The sequence below is a fragment of the Platalea leucorodia genome (genome assembly GCF_965183815.1).
Source record: "Platalea leucorodia genome assembly, chromosome: 10".
Classification (NCBI taxonomy): Eukaryota; Metazoa; Chordata; class Aves; order Pelecaniformes; family Threskiornithidae; genus Platalea; species Platalea leucorodia.
In genome coordinates, this window is record NC_138832.1 from 25,145,973 (window position 1) to 25,162,275 (window position 16,303).

A 16,303-nucleotide genomic window follows, 5' to 3' on the forward strand; every position below is an offset into this window, starting at 1 on the left:
GACAGGGGCACGCAGGAATTGTCCCCCAGGGACCCCTGCAGCAGGGCAGATGGGGGTGAGCAGAGGGACTACCCCCTATTTGGGGCTGCACCTGGGCCCAAGGCGTGCTGAGAGTTGGGAAGACGCTCAGAGCCAGGGGTCCTGGTCCAGCCTGCCTCCTTCCCCACAGCTCAGCAGTACCCACCCTTCTGCTGTGCCTCAGTTTCCCCTCTGCAGTGTTTCACGTCCCCTGGGACGGGGGTTTCTCCACGGCAGGGCCAGGCTGAGACCCCAGCAGCCCTGCAGATAGTCCCCAGCTGGGGATGAGGTTGCAGGGACCACATGGCAGTCAGGATCAAGCCCTCCCAACTCTCAGCACCCCTTGGGCCCCCTCAGTCAGAGGGGAAAGGAGCTGTTTCCAGCACACATGCGTGCCAGGACCAGGCTCCGGCAGAGCAGCTGGCAAGCCTGCCCACCGCGGGCACGCTGCAGCTGTGCCCGTCGCCAGCTCTGCCTGCCCATGGGCACTGGCACCCGTGGGATGCAGGCAGCACCTCCCGAAACGGCACAGGCAGTCCCTGAGGAGAAGCTGTTGCTGTCCCGGTGTGTACCGCACCGCAGTTACACAACCACGGGGAACCAGCCCAGACCTGCTCCCTCCCGCACGGTGCTGAGATGGGACCCAGCAGTGCCGGCCTCCAGCCCCATCAGGGTTTTTGGCCCCCTGGAAGATCATGGGGCTGTTTCCCCCTCCCAGGTGCACTGCCACCCCCCGTCACCCCCACAGCCCCGACAGGATGGTGACCTGCCAGGGCAAGAGCCCAGCCTGCCACGGAGGGCAGGGGCTGCGTGCTGCAGGGACGGGGCTCGGTGTCAGGGTGCAGGCCATGGCAGGGGTGCTCGGGTGAGTATGCCATGTTCCCCGGCGGTTTGTGGTCCCCAGCACCCTGCCCTGACACCCGTCCACAGGCATTTGCCGGTGTCAGGAAGTGGAATTAACAGCGCGCAGTCACCTGGCAGCGAGACCGCAGGCAGCCCCAGTGCACCGGGCGTGCAGGGTGCACCCTGCACCTGGATGAGACACCGCCACCACCACCTGCCCTCGGGCATGGCGCCTCACCCTGCCTCCCTGGGGACTGCTGGGGACGCCTGAAGGGAGCAGGCAGGGCGTTTCTGCCCCGGCCAGCTCCTCCTCACCACCCTCAGGTGTCCTCCCTGCATCCTCAGGGACTGCAGGACGGGTTTTCCCACTGGGGAAAAAGAAATGCCCTGAACACCTACATGGCCTGTGGGCTGCAGCTGTGTCCTCAGGTTGGTCAAATGCTATGGTCTGGTGAGATGCTGGGTCCAGCTGTCCCTTAACGTCCCTTCACGTGGGCACAGGGGTGTCAGGCTTCGGGGAGCCGGCAGCACTGGCCACCCTGTCATCCCCAGCCAGCTGGAGAAAGGCGAGCCCAGAGAGGAGCCCTCTGCCCACAGTCCGCTATGGGTCAGCACGTGGAGAGCTACAGCTTTGTCCCCACGGTGAGGTGGCTTGGTGTGCTAGGGCGAGCCTCTGGATAGATGCCTCCCAGGGCTGGGACGGTGGTGGGAGCGGCTGTTGCACAGCCGCAAAAGGATTTCAGCTTCCCAGATAGAAACAAGGTCAAACAGCCCCAAGGAGATGAGCTTGGAGGAAGAGCAAGAGAGGAGAGGGAAGGAGGTGGCATGTCAGGGTGGCATTAAAGACAAGTAGGAGAAGATGTTGAACGACAACATCGATTACAAGAGGAGCTGAGGAAGGTGGAAACCAGCTGGATGGTTTCACATGGGAGGGTGAAAAGAGTGCACAAGACACGCAACCTGAGATCCCTCCTGCCTGTCGGTGCCAGAGCCAGCATGACTGCTTGCAAGGTTAATGGGAGCTATTACAGGCGATAAGGAGGCTGCTAAGCAGCAAAATGTTCCCGAGAAAGTGAACTTCCTCATTCCTGCCAAGAAAGGGAGATTCATTCAGAGCAAACAGCACCAGCACAAACAAATCAATTAGAAACAGCAAGTTCTCAAACCCAGACAAACACCCCAGGGACCCGGAAGGCTTTCGTGTAGGAAGGGCCACGCTTGGAGCAAACACTTCCACCCAGGGGACTGCCACATAATGAATGAGCAATGGGAGTTAAAGAAGGTGCCAGGGATTAGCCAGGATTTAGGGGCCTGGGGGACCTGGCCAATTTGCTTTAATTGATCATTAGAAACAGCATAATCCCTGGGAAAATCAGTGTGGGAAATCCGGGCGTCCAGGCTCCGGGAGGACTTTGCTGGGGCTTACAAGAGGGCACAAGTCACGGAGGGGCTGTCTCCATCTCAGAAGGGGGCACGGAGGCTCCGGAGCACGAGCGGCTCAGCCTGGCCCGCGACCCCCCGGGTGTGCCCACAGCCTGGCTCTGTCACCGGCCCAGCTGCCCGGCGCTCTGCCTGCGCAGGCAAGCTGCCCACGCTGTCCAGCCCCAGGGGCAACACTTGGAAAGCAGCCCGGGGGCAGAACAGAGGGGCATGGGTTGATTTGCACCTGGGGAAGGCTGACGTCTCCATCCTGTCCCTCCACATCCCACTGCCACCCCAAACCTAGGACTGCCTGTGGGCCATGCCCGGGGAAGGGCCAGGCAGCTGGCTGGCGGCCTCGGTATGGGTGATACTGGGGGCAGCTCTGGGCCGGATTTACACTGTCCCCAAACACTGCCATGGAAATTTCCCCTGAGCTCAGCACTCAGGTTTCCCCAGCTGGTGTTTAAAGTCTGTCTTGCCAGTCTTCCCAACTCTGTCAATGATTACCCTGGAGGGAGGTTGCCCAAGAGCCACCAGGTCAGGAATGGATCAGGCACAACATCCCCGAACAAACACAAACAGCCCTGGCCGGGGCAGGGTGCCAGCCCCCGCTGCCACAGCCCTTTGCTGACACAGCTGGTGGCACGTGAGGCCGCCCTCCCACCTCGTCACCCAAGGGTGATCTGCTGCAGTGGGACAGACAAGGTACCCCAGAGGAGCCCGACCCTCCTCCCTGCCCCTGAAAAGCCAATATCCCATCACGATGGTGGATCAGCCGTGACAGCCCCCTCTGCTCCTGGAGGAGATGCCCATCCCACGGGGGCGGTGGCACGGCAGTGCTGCCCTGCAGCCACTGCTACTGCCTGCTGCGTGACGTGCATGTTTGCTGAAGCAGGCGTGGAGGGGAGGAGGGCACCCGCCGGCCGCTCGGGTACCATACAAGGAGAGGAATGCGGGCGCAGGGCACACCCCGCTCTCGCTGCCTGCCCACCACCCTGGCATCACCCTGGCAAACTCACGGCCGCTTCCACGCCTTCCGCAGCAGCCCCCGGCTCTGAGGAACGGCCGCGGCTCAGCCCTTGCGTGGGGCTGGCTCCTGGCGTGGTGGGCCACTCCATGCCACAGCTGGTCCATGACCCCTGTCCTCTTTGGGGACCTGGAGGAAGTGGTGAAGGCACCGATAAACCCCGGCAGGGTCAGGCAGCTGATCATCCACTGTGAATTGCCTTTCCTATCATCAGCCCTCACCACGGGGAGATAGCTGCCCAGCTCACGTACGCCGGATTTCCATGGCCCTGTCTGACAGGGATGGCCCCTGCCAAGGGCAAGAGACCCCTGGAGCCCCCCAGCACTTGAGCAGCTGCCTTGGGAACCTGCATCTAACCCCATCTCTGCTGCCCCTAGGCTGGGCTAGGGCCAGCCAGGGCTCCTGATCTCCCCTTTCCCACCCCACGGAGCTTCAGGGAAATCCTCCCACTCGCAGAGCGGGTGCCCCGGCTGAGGAAAGAAGGGGGGTGTGGGCCTCCTCTCCTTTGCACCTTAAGGTGGAGGACAGCACAAAAACCAGCTGCCACACTACCACGATGCTTGCAGTGCAGCCCCTTCCCCCGTGTCCCTCGGGAAGGGACTTGCTCTGCCCTCCAAGCATGGTGGGTAGAGGGAACCTCCATGCCCTGGCACCCCCTCCCCATCGCAGCTCAGCAGACCCTGTGCAGGCAGTGCCCAGGCAGGGCCCCCCCAGGGCTCCTGCCCCAAACGGGGCAGAGGGGACGCTGCAAATGGGACGAGGTCAGGGCTGCAGAGGCACCTCCAGCAAGCAGCCTCCCCTGCAGCCAGCGGGGCCACGGGCCACTGCTGCGCAGGCAGAGATAAGGGGCCCTGGAGCTGGCTGGCGATGCAGCGTGGCGTTCAAGCGTGTTTGTTTTGTCTGAGCCATCCTCCACCCCGCGCGACTGCACACGGCAAGCGAAGCCATCAGCCGCTGCCCGGGCTCTGCCTGATGAAGCCGGCCCCTGTAACCCGGAGGGGTTAAGGGTTGACTCTGAAACAGGAGATCTCCTGGGCTGTGGGATGTCCCAGGCTGCGGGATCACAAGCTGGAGTCCCTGCTATGGTTTTTGGTCTTTGCTTTTTGCTGCGGAACCTCCCCAGCGTTTCGGAGAAGGGATCCCCACAGAAAAGGCCCCTTCAGCCCCACTCGCTGCAAGCACCAGGGGCACCCAAGGCTCAGAGGAGGTGGCAAGAGATGGTCTGCGAGAAGCCGCCACCCTCCTGGAGGATGTGTGGGTTCTGTTTGTACTTGTAGCAGTGCAAAGCAGCACAACATTTCCAGCCTTTCCCCTCCGCCCCTGGAGAAACTTCCCCCTGAACCTGTCCATACTCTCCCCTCAATCGTTTTGGTAATTCTTTCATGCCTACAGCAGAAGACGCACTGGCAAGGCCAAAGATAGTCCTTGGCCACCTTTGAGCCAAACACAGCTAAACCTCCTGTCTGAGAGATCCCAGAGGCAAGAAATGGGGCTCCTGACCCACCAGGAGCATCCAGGTGCTCTGGAGTGTGAAACATCAGTGTGGTCCCATTTTTATGCAGCAAACTCTAGCACAAGTGTCACCACCTGCCCACAGCCACTCTGCTTCTGCTGCCTGAACAGCCACTGCTGCCCCACACTTTTGGCAGAAGGCCCACGAGGATGCTCAAGCCTGGGCGATGCAGGCAGGCAGGACGGTCTTTGCATGCTGGAGCCCTTCGGCTGCCCCTGGCCTTCCCTGCAGCACCCCAAAGCACTCCCCTGTCCTGGCGAACTATGAGGGATGCAGGCTGTGCGGTGGCGGGGGCGTTGCAGCTGGGTCGGTGCCATGGGAAGATGCTCCCACGGGCGGGAGGGGAGGCGTGGGGGGGTGGGAGCTGCCAGGCACCAGGCCTTGCCAGCACCCTGTTACTCATTCTCCAGGAGGGAGATCTTTGGACTGTGGAAAGTTCAAGGCTCAGGAAGGGCGGGGGGAAGGCAGAGTCCAGGCTCGGATCCGGCTGCCCAACCTCCTTCGGCTGGGGTGACCGCCAGGCTGGGGACGCCTGTTTGCAGGGCTGGGGTGAATGCATTATGCAGGGGCTGGTGCACCTCCTCCCGCAGCAAAGCCCATACATCAGAAGGCCCTTTTTAGCTCCCGCGCTCACTCACATTCCCCCTCCATCTGGGCTAAGCCAAGTGGGGGGGTCAGGCCCCTGCAACCCGTGTGCAGGGTGAGTGAGTGTCAGCACAGGGCGTGCAGAGCCCTGGCTCTGTTTCGGGAAGGTCTGAGCTGCGGTGCCATCCCATCATGGTGTGAAGGGGCTCCTTGGAGCACAGCTGGCAGCTTGAGGCCCGCTGCAGAGAGCTCGTCCCAGGCAGGAGAGCAGCTGGGTCTCTCCAGGCAGTCTCCATCCCAGTGTCGACCCCACACTAGTGCGGCTGGCCAGCTCCTGCGCCCGGGCTGTGCTCACACAGACACAGCAGCAGCCCCTGTCCTGTGCTTGGCAGCGGGGAGGGACCACTGGGCACCGCGGCTGCTTGTCAGCCGCCTCGGCTCCCAGCCGGGACCGGCTTCCTCCCATGGAGGCTCCCAATTAAACCAATTTCTTGGATGGCTCCAGTGATGCAGGAGTCAGAGGCTTTGTAGTTGCGCGGCCCCTTGGGCCACCCCCAGGGTCTCCCTGTCCCCCCGGCGCCCTCCCCATCCCCAGGGCAGCACCTGCTCTCTTCTATAACACATGGCCCCGATCCCCTGGGCAGTGCCGCCGCCGGCCCCGCTGCTCTCCATGAGCCTTATTGGGAACATATCGCAGTGGGGGCCAAGCGCTGGGGACTGTCCCAGCCTCGCCAGGCGAAAACAAGGCAGCACCATGCTGGGATGTGAGACGGAGGCGCCTCTGAAGCTGCCGCCCGTCCCGGGTCCCGCTGGTGCCAGCCCGCTGTGCCCAGGAGCTGTGGCGCCGAGCAGTGGCACATCAAAGCCCTTCTTGCCTCAGCTCCCCACTGCTCCTGGCCAGGCACAAAGAGAGGATTTGGCTGGGGGGTGGCAGGGAAGATGGGGAGGCAGGGCCAGGGCCCCCGTGGGGCTGGGGGACATGCCAGCCCTGGCGTGCGGGGGAAATGGGCATCTTCCTGCTCCAAGCACCCCCTTCCACTTGCCCGAGCTCAGCCCCAGCACGTAACAAATACTCAGAGTGGCTGGGGTGGAGTGGGGGTGGGAACGCAGTGGGTGACAGAGCAAGGCTTGCAGGCATAGCCTGTGCTGACGGCTGGGGGCACAAGGGACAACAGCCGGGTGGGCTGAGCTGTTCATCCCGGGGCACAGGAGCTGCACTCCCATAAGCTGAGGACAGACAGCCGGACGGCACAGTGACAGGGGCCGGCACTGTCTAATGGGAGGATGCTCCGAGGCCCCACTGCAGCAGACTCCTGGGGCTGTGGCTCCAGGGAGACAGACCCAAAGGCGTCCCACGCCGGGTGACACAGTGCATGGACACGTGCCTGAGGCCCTCTGCCAGCCTGTGGCGTGGGGGCAGCGCCGGGGGCAGGAGGGACGTGGGCTGGGGCTGACCAGCAGACAGAGCCCGTTTGTTGGTGGCAGTGCTGCTGCTGGCCCTAGGGAGACTGGCACCGTGGGAGACTGCACCCACACTGCCCTGCACCCATACGCACTGGCGCGCGCGCACACACACACCCACACGTGCCTCCGGGTACATGTACGGCTCCATGCTCAGAGGGACCAAAGCCTCATCGTCCCCCTGGGCAGCCTCTGGGATGGCTAAAGGCTCCAGAGATGCAAGACCCTGCTGCAAGGGAGCAGGGTGTGAGCAGCTCGGCTGCCCATGACAGCGTTTGGGAATTCAGGTCCAGTGGCAGATTTGGGGTGGAAATCATGGGTGCTGATATCGTCCAGAACCCTGCCCCCCCATGCAGCCCGGGGGCCCTGGGATCCAGGCAGCAGTGCTGCAAAGAGCTGGAATGGCAAAACACTCAGCAACTGGCTGCCTGCAGGCTCTGGCAGACAGGGTAATTATTGTTATTATTGTTATTACAATAACAATAACTGTGACAGTAATAGCTACTGCTTGCTACATTTGTATCATTGCTGGCATCCTCACCGTTATCCTTTCACTTCGAAACTGACGCCCCAAGGGCAGGAACCGCGATGGGAAAGGGAACCCACCCTGTGCAAGCGCTTGTCCTGCGGTCTGTCCCCCCTCTCTGGGGGACCGGCAACCCAGGACTCTGCTTTATTGCCTGGAGGTGCCTCGGTGTCTGGATTGAACAGGACAGACAGGGCTGCAGACGGACTGACAGCTCCAAAGCACCCTGCTGATCCAGGGGCTGTTCCTCTTCCCTGGGTCACTCCTGAGCGCCCTGCAGGGGCTCACCCCATCCCCAGGGCCGGGCAGGGTGTCATTTGGAGGACAGCCAGGGCCGGTGTCACTGGCCTGAGCTCTGCCTCTGCCAGTGAGGATGCCTCACTCATGGGAAGGGACCGCTTGGCTTTCCAGCTTTCCTCCCGCCCCAGCAAACGTTGCTGTTAATGGACAGATTATTAGGAAATTAGAGGTTTGTGCGGTAAGCAGGTCTGGTCTGTGGGCTGCTGAGGGACAGGGATTACCCTGGGACAGCGGCTTAGTGCCAGCACCTCTCCAGCCGGAGCCGGTGCTGCTGGAGAGCTGAGCCCCATGGGTGCTGGTGCCCAGCCTGGCTGGCAGCGCCTGGGCTCTGCTCCCTTCAGGACGCTGAAGCGGGGTGCTGTGCCCCTCTCTCCCTCCATGTCACCTGCCTGTCCTTAAGCTCCAGGTCTTGGAGGGGTCCTACTGCATGGCTGGGGCTCCCAGCTCTACTAGAGACCGAGACAGGGCTGCCAAATCTCCTGGTGGGGTGGAGCAGGGCCTGGGAACAGATATTGCCCAAAAGCTTACCAGCTGCCCTGGGCAAAAGAAAACAATCCCCAGCTTCCCGTAACTGCTCGCTCTTCCCTAATTTCACACTTATGAGAAGCACACAGACACCCAGCACAGGCAGCCCGCACCCCACAAAGGCCACCCATCCCTCCTGCTCTGTCCTCACTGCCTTTGCCCTGGGCCGCCTACTTCCTTCAGGATGCCGTGGGGGAGCAAAGCAGCCGGAGCCCCGGGGCCTTTTGCAGGGCTGAGCCCCAGGAGCACCCTGGAGCATTTCTGGCCAGCCTCAGCTCTGCCCTGCTGCGTGCAATGCAGCCATGACGGTGCTCACACGTCTTCTGCTGAACGCCACCGCATTGCCACGCAGAGGGGAGGAAGGTCCTTCTCAGCCCAGAGGGCAAATCCCTCCTCTGAGCCGGGCCTGGATTACACTAAGGGGATTGCTGCAGCAGCGGGTCTGCCCAGGAGCCCTCCCCGCCACCCTGGGGCTGCAGCATCATGCCAAGGGGGGGAGGAGCACGCGTGCAGAGACGTGTGAGCATGCATGGAGACCCTCCACCAGGGTCTTGGGTTGGGCATCCCACCGGTACCTGAATCACTGAGGCTGTGATTTCTTGGCATTTTTGTATCGGGGAAACAGAGAAGCAACGTGGCAGAGCCGTGGCAGAGCTGCTAAAATGACACGTTGCTTCTCTGTTTCCCCAATACAAAAATGCCAGCAGCACCAATGCTCTCCTGATACATCCCAGCCCTGCACAAAATGTGCTTGCTATCAAAAGACAAGCTCTGTTGGAAAGTTTCTATCCAGCTACATTCTGACTTCCCTGGTCCTGAATCCCAGCAGCTCCCAGTCCACCCCAGTAATCTCTGCCAGCTCCCTTCCCCTCTGTCTGCCCAGCACAAGAGTTTTGCCTGCTGGTGAGCCATGGGCACCGCCAGCAGAGCAGAGCGGGGCAGGCTGTGAGCAGGGCCTGACTCTGCACACATGCTGGATGTGATTAGGCAGCCAGAGGCTGCTGAGAATAGCACAGCTACACCATGGGAGAGCTGTAATGCTAATTAATCCAGGCACCGGCTTGGGGCTGGGTTAGATCTTGCAGGGCTGACAGGGATTTGGGCAAGAAGAGAAAATGCCCCTGCAGTGCATGGGTGCCTGACCAGCACCTGGGTCTGGCAGCCAACATGCCTGTCCCTGGGCTGCATCCCTGCCCCACGGCTTGGGGTGACCCACTTCTGCCCAGGGCTGGAAGAACCATCCCCTGCTCCCCTTCCACCTCCCTGGGCTCACTTCAGCTCAGACCCCAGCAGCCAAGAGGGGCCAGAAGCCAGGGGTGGGACGGTGATGGAACTGCTTCATGGCCCAAAGGGTGCTTTGAGGTCTCTGGGTGTCTGATCCCTGCAGCCGCAGGCCAGCCGCCCGGTGTGCTCATCCCTGCGGCATCTGGGGCAGCTGGGTGCCAGGAGCCTGGCACAGTGCTCTATATAAGTCCAGCACATCTGCTCTCTGCCTGCTGTTCCCATCGCAGTGGCAAGTAGGCGCCGGGCCAAAAATGCCATTCCCTTCCTGCCTCCCAGGGCAGCAGGACTGGTGGAGCTGGAAAGCTCATGGGGAAGGCTGGGGAGAGAAACTGAACCCTGAGGTTGGCCTGGTCCCCCCACTCCCAGCCTCTCCCACTGCACCCCATCACTGGGACGGGCCCCATCACCGATGGGTTATCCGCTGCCGTGGCTCAGTCAGCTGCTGAGCTTGCAAGCTGCTTCTGAGCAGCCTCACTCTGCCCACCAGCTCTCACACCTTCTGCCACCCTCCGTCAGCCCGAGAGCCGGCAGGGCAGCACGGGGTGGTCTCCTCCAGGGCAGCTTCCAGAGATGGGTCCTAAGCACTGGGCTAGGAGCCAGCCCTCGAAAGCATTCAGGCACCCTGAAGCCCCACTCATGCCATCCAGATGTTTTGGTTAGAGATCATTTGGAAGTGGGGAACACATGTACCCACATGTACCGAGCAAGGCACCAGTGCCCAGGTGGGCTGAGGAAGAAGCCGAAGGTACTTTCCAGACCAAACCACTTCCAAGAGGGATCAGCTCCCAGACACATCAAAACCAGAACATTTCCTTCCTGTTTCAAGCTTAATTTTTGCATCAGGACTGATTATTTTTAACTGAAGCCATAAACCTGGAAACAGGCACTGTGCTTCTGCTAACTTTGTTTCTTTTGGGAATCCCCCAGTTATCAGGTCTAAAAGATCCCACAGATGATGCTTGACTAGTGTAAAGGAAGCCTGGTGGGGAGGACCCCTGGGCGGAAAGCTGGGATGTGCTGTGCCCTGTATTTTTAGAGGCTGCAGCTAGCCAGCTGGATCCCACTCTGGACCCTCCCCTACCTTGTTTTGACTCTCTAAACTCTGGGCCTCCAGATCAAGATGCCTTGAGGCACTCAACAAGCTTCTGCCCCCAGCAGCGTTGTGCTGATGATGAAGAAAGTCATGCAGAATAGGGCTTATTTTTTGGTTAAAGCTGGTCTCTTCAGGTGTTTGCCACGTAGATAATATTCATAATGTCTGTTGTACCCTTCCCTGGAGAGGGAACATATTTTGAAGTTGCCACTCACATTGCAGGGCCTGACACAAGATGCGTGCCCAGGGCTCTGTGAGTGCAGCAGCGCTGGCAGGATCAGGCCGCCCTGGTCAGTGCCCAGCTGGGTACATTACAGCAGTGTGATGCAGGAGTGCCTCGAGACACCCGTGCCGTGCCACCAGATGACTCTGCCTGGATGTGCCCCCGGGAAGGGCTGCTGCATCCCCCCAGCACAGGGTCCCACAAAACTCCGTCTGCGCACAGGCACCACATCCCTGCCCCAATCACTTCCATGCCTGGACCGCCGCCGAGCTCCGGTCCAGCCTTGCCGGAGTTGTTGCTCAGCCTGTTACCATGTTTGGGTGTTTTTGAGCCGGTGGATGACTCACATCTTCGTTCCCAGGACTTGTTTACACAGCCGGGGCGGGAGGAGCGTGTGCGAGCACGGCTGGCAGCGCAGCGGCCATGTGGTGCCCGGCGTGCCCGCCACGTGCGGCTGGCCGTGCCGCCCGCTCCCGCGTTCATGCCAGGGCCAGCGAGGAACGGTTTCTCCTTTTGGAGCAGGAGCTCGCTAGACCCTCACCGAGCACAGGAGAGCCCCTGGGGAGGATGTGCCCGGGCTCACACCGGGAGGCAGAGGCAGTCCCAGGTGTGCTGTTCCAAAGCAGGCTGTTTCAGGTTGGTTTACTCCCTCCTAGCAGGATCAGCCCAGCAGCTTCTTTTTTCCTTACTTAATTTTGCTGCTATGCAGTCCCTTGCCCTTTGCCAGCCATGCCCGTGGCACAGCTATGCCCCTGTCCCACCACTGGTGCTCTGCTAGCAGCTGGCACGCATCCCCTTGCATGCCTGGCTGATGGAGCTCATGCCATTGGGGTTTCTTGGAAACCAAGCCACTTCTTGGCCTGCCTGGAATAGCAGCTCAGCAAACACAGTGCAAAAATCCCCGGGGCTGGGAAACAAGTCGCTGATCTCCTGCCTCACCCCCGGCATCTGGTGATGCGTGTAGCCTCCAGCACAGCCCCTGGCACCATGCCCTCCATGAGGGAGGGGAGATGGATGTCTCTGGGCTTCTCCAGGTGGCTGCTTTCATCCAGATGCCACCAAGAAGCCTGTAGCAGGGCAGGCAGAGACACAGACGCGCAGACGGGAAGGCTGTTGCAGGCACGGGTGCTGGGTTTCCCCGGCCTTCAGCTCAGCCTTCTGTTCTGCGATGCTGGAATGGAACCCCGGGGGCTCGGTCACAGCCCATGCACTGGGGTTGGTGCTTGCAGACCCCGGGGGATATTTCTTGCTCCACAACCTTCATCGTAGCAGGCTTGTTTGCCATTAAGTGTTGACTTTGTGCTGAAAAGACAAACCTTTTTGGATTACTTGGTTCTCAGCCATGAAAGCATCTGGCTTGACAAAGAAAATGAGAGAGGGAGAGAGAAAAATTCATCAAAGCAGGCTCCTGCTCCTCTATTTTTCCTTCCCTGTGCTCCCTGAGCAATGGGCTTACCCTTAGCAAAGTTCTGCTGGGAAGCTGTGCCCAGCCCACATTGGCACAGACCTGGCCCAGCCTGCCCGGCCAGGCGTACCTGCTTGGGAGCTGAGCTCTGGGGGCTCCAGCTGGGGGGAAACCCCGTGACCTCGCAAAGAGGGGGTGCTCTGGGACCGGCCAACTCGCTTGCTCACGCCCGGTGCCAAGGCAGCACGTGGCAGGAGAGGAGAGCCATGCCATGTGGCCTGGCTGCTCCATCCTTGCAGGCGCTGCTGGGATGGAGGCGATGTCACTTCCCCTGGCCGGAGCCGAGCAGGCAAACCATGGCTTTTCTACCAGACCGAAAGTGAAAACTGCACATTTCCTGAATGTGGAAAGAGTCGAGCAGAGGAAGAATGTGGCTGAGCAAAGCACTCACCCACGTCCCAGTGCCTGGGGAAGCACTCGGGTGGAAGGAGTTGAGCAACAGCAAACGGCATCTGCAGCAAGGCAGTGCACCAGCCGCGGTGCTGTGCAGCTGCACAGCACTGTGCACAGCAGGGCTTGGTGGTGGTGGGCTGCAGCCATGGGATAAATTAAGGACCAATAGTGCTGGGGAGCATTTGTCAAGGAGCTTTGTAGGTGTCCTGGGTGCTGGGTAGCGGGTGCTGGAGCCAGGTGGGCGCTGGCAGGGTGGGAGAGCAGGCAGCTCCTGCCCACACGCGGGAAGCTGTGCCTGCTGAGGAGGGGTGTTGAGACCAAAGAGCTCTTCAAAGGCATGCTGCTCCCTGCTCAGCCTGTTCAGCCCCGGAGCTCTGGGGACAGAAGTGTCACCGGTGCCACCACAAGCCCACCAGAGTGGCCACGCGCATCCTCCCAGCCCGCCTGACCACGGGCTCCCCAGGCTCCCCGGGCTCTCCTTCGGCTGCTTGCTGTGGACACCCCAGGGCTTTCCACCACCCTGCCCTACCCCAGCCGTCCCCATCCCCAACCCGACCGCTGCTCTGAGAGCAGGAACCAAAGCCTGGCCCTTCCTGCCTGCCCACAGTGTCTCACAGTCACTGCCCAAAATAGCTCGAAAAGCCCTAAAATAATCCGCCGCTGCCCATTCATCAGCCCATTCGGTACCCTGAGGAAGACGTAGGAGTGCGTGCAAGGGTAGGGGTGGGCAAGCGGAGGGAACAGCCCAAAAAAATACATCCCATGGGAGCATGATTTCCCCGGGGCTGCGCAAGAAAACAGCTGTTGCCGTGGTGACAGCTCAGCGCTTTCTGCTTGCTCCAGCAAAATGGGGTGAGCGTGACGTCAGCAGCCCGCAGTCCGCTGGCCAGCGCGGCTCCAGCCTCTCCTGGCTGTGACTCAGTGCTGGCCACCAGCCCCGGCCCTGCCGTACCAGGGCTGTCATGACAGGTTGCGATGTGATACAGCTCAAAGGAAAGACAAGGCAGGTGGGTGCTGTCAGCCAGCGCACGGAGCCAGTACCGGCTCCCCTTGGATGTTTGCAGGGTACTCCAGGGCCAGAAGGTACAGGGGGGAGCTCAGACATGGTCAGCCAGAGCCTTCACCCCAGCCCCACAGCCCTGGGCACCAAGGGGTCTGACATCTTATTCTTGCAGTCTGCAGAGAGGCTGCAGGGGGTTCCAGACCTAAAAACCCACACTTGGCTCATGCTAACTACCTGTGTACCCAAATCCTGGTCTGGAGCAGCCCACAGTGGGCTCTGCAAGCAGGGCAGCACCTTGCTGTGCTCCAGGCAGCTGTACGATCCCACATCTGGCTGTGAAATCCCACAGGAGCATCCGTGATGGAGCCAACTCCTCTGCATCATCCCCTGCTGTCGGTCAGTCTCTGCAGCTGCTCCAGAGCTATGTTGGCCAGGGCAAGCCGAGAAGAGCCATGTGCCCGGTGCACCACCAATTCTGCTTGGTGGCACTTAACTGCCCCCCTCTGCTCCTTTTTCCATCTCAAATTCAAACACAAAATAAAACAAACAGCCTTGTTCTGCAGCCCAGACCGGCAGCAGAGCCGCAGCGCAGATGGGTTACAGCGAGGGGATGCTCAGTGGTGCACAGCCACCTCCTGCGCAACAGGGCTGCCACCCCGCCCTGTAAGCAATTGCCACCCGGCCACTAAAGCCTTTGCTACCCGCTTTTCTTTTGGTCCTCTGGCATCTTCCCTGCCCACAGCCCAGTGGCAGGCACAGGGGGGCTCCTGGGACCCCTCTCCATATAGTTCCCAGTGTGGAAACTTGCTAAAGGAGTTTTACAAGCTGATCTGTTTGTGCGCAGAAGGCTCTTGGCGGAGGCAGGGCCGGGGCTGTGGTGTAATGTTTTTCAGGAGCAGTTTTCCTGAGAAGGCAGGGAAAGGACCAAAAGTCGCAGCTGCCCTATTCCTGCTCATTGCCACCCACTGAAAACAGCCAACCAAAGGAACAGCGGAGAAACTGCACCCAAAACCGCGGCCTCTCCTCAGGGCTGCAGCATCTCAGCCGGGAAATCCAGGGCCTGTCCCAGGGAAGCTCCACTCTGCCCGCGCCGGGACATGGCAGCAGCAGGCTCCTGAAAGCCTTCGGCTTGCTTCCCTGAGATCTTCTCCTTGGAGTTTCTCAAATAGGCTCTGGACCCCCACCCATCTCTGAGCAGAGCCCAAGGCTGGGTGCTTAGACACCCCAAGTCTCTCCTTATCCCCATGCTCACCCCTGGCAAAGGGGCCAGGAACCACCGCCAGCTCCCCTGGGTCCCCATGGCCCCTCCTCGCCTGGCTCTGGTCCGGCTGGGATCCCCTCGCCCCAGGCGTGCTCAGCGCTGCCTGTTTGTGTGCTGCTGCCCTGGTTACCAGCCACTGAGTCACCACGAAACCTCCCTGCGCGGGCAGGGAAGCCCAGACTCATATTTTCCATGGGAACCCTACAACTCATTCAGCCTTTCGAGGTGGGGAGAGATGTCGACAGGGCGTAATACAGAGCAGGGACCTCCCAGGGACCAGGACCGCCTGCACAGGGAGCAGCCAAGGACACGTCCAAGCTCTGCAGGGACGTTGGGGTCCCTTTGGAGCAGTGCAGCCATGGGGCCGCTTAGGTGCATGCATGAACGTGGCTGTTTGCTCCATCACCCATTCAGCTGCATCTTCATCCTCAAGTCCTTGCCCATGCTGCCCTGCACTTGTGCCCCCCAGCCACACGCATGGGGACGCCGCCAGCCCCATGCCCTGGCCAGCTCCAGAGTCATAGGGTTTCTAGGTAAACCTGGTCTGGCTGCAGAGCAGAGAGCTGGGGGAAGTGAGCTCAGATGCCAGTAAGATGAGGCAAAGCTTGGGCAACAGGGGCTGGCAGAGAGGTCGTGGTGTGACGAGCAGCGCCCGTCACTTCGCGGCTGCAGCTTTGCACCAGCTTTTTCCAGGGAAGGTGGAAGACGTCACCTGTCAGGCGGCTCCTGCAGTGTCTCAGCGTGAGCTCAGGGCTTGGCGCAGCAGCTCTGCTGCGTGGCACTGATGGGTCCCGACTGCCCTGGGGCTGATTGGTGCCAGAGCCACGGTGCAAGTCCCTCTGGGATGACTGCACCATCCAGCGAGGATCCAAGCCCGTGTCCGTGCTGCAGCCTCCCGCAACCCTCTGGAGGGGATGGAGGCAGTGTGTGCAGGCTGGCCGAACCAGCTGGGGACAGGATCGAGCCCTCTCCACCCAGCCCCAGAGTGCCCCGCAGGCCCTTCAGAGCCAGCAAAGCAGATGGGAAGTGCCTCCAGCACAAAGCTCAGCATGCCTGGCCCCTGTACATAGCAGAGCCGGGCAGCCTGGGCTGCACGAGGTCAGGCAGGGTGGTGTTTGCAAGGCTCCGTGTTTGCCTACACGCGGGAGGCAGCATTCATGCCAAGCTGCCCCAGGAGGCATTCGGTCCCTGGGCAGTCGGGGATGCCCGTGGGAAGAGCGGTTCAGTAGGAGTGGTTCAGAGATCCAGGGTTTGTGCCAAGCTGGGCTCTTGCTAGAGTCTCTCCATCCTGAGAGCAATGTGGGGACACACAGGCAACCAGGATCCCAGGCTCTGCAGATGCAACTCATCCGGACGTGCTG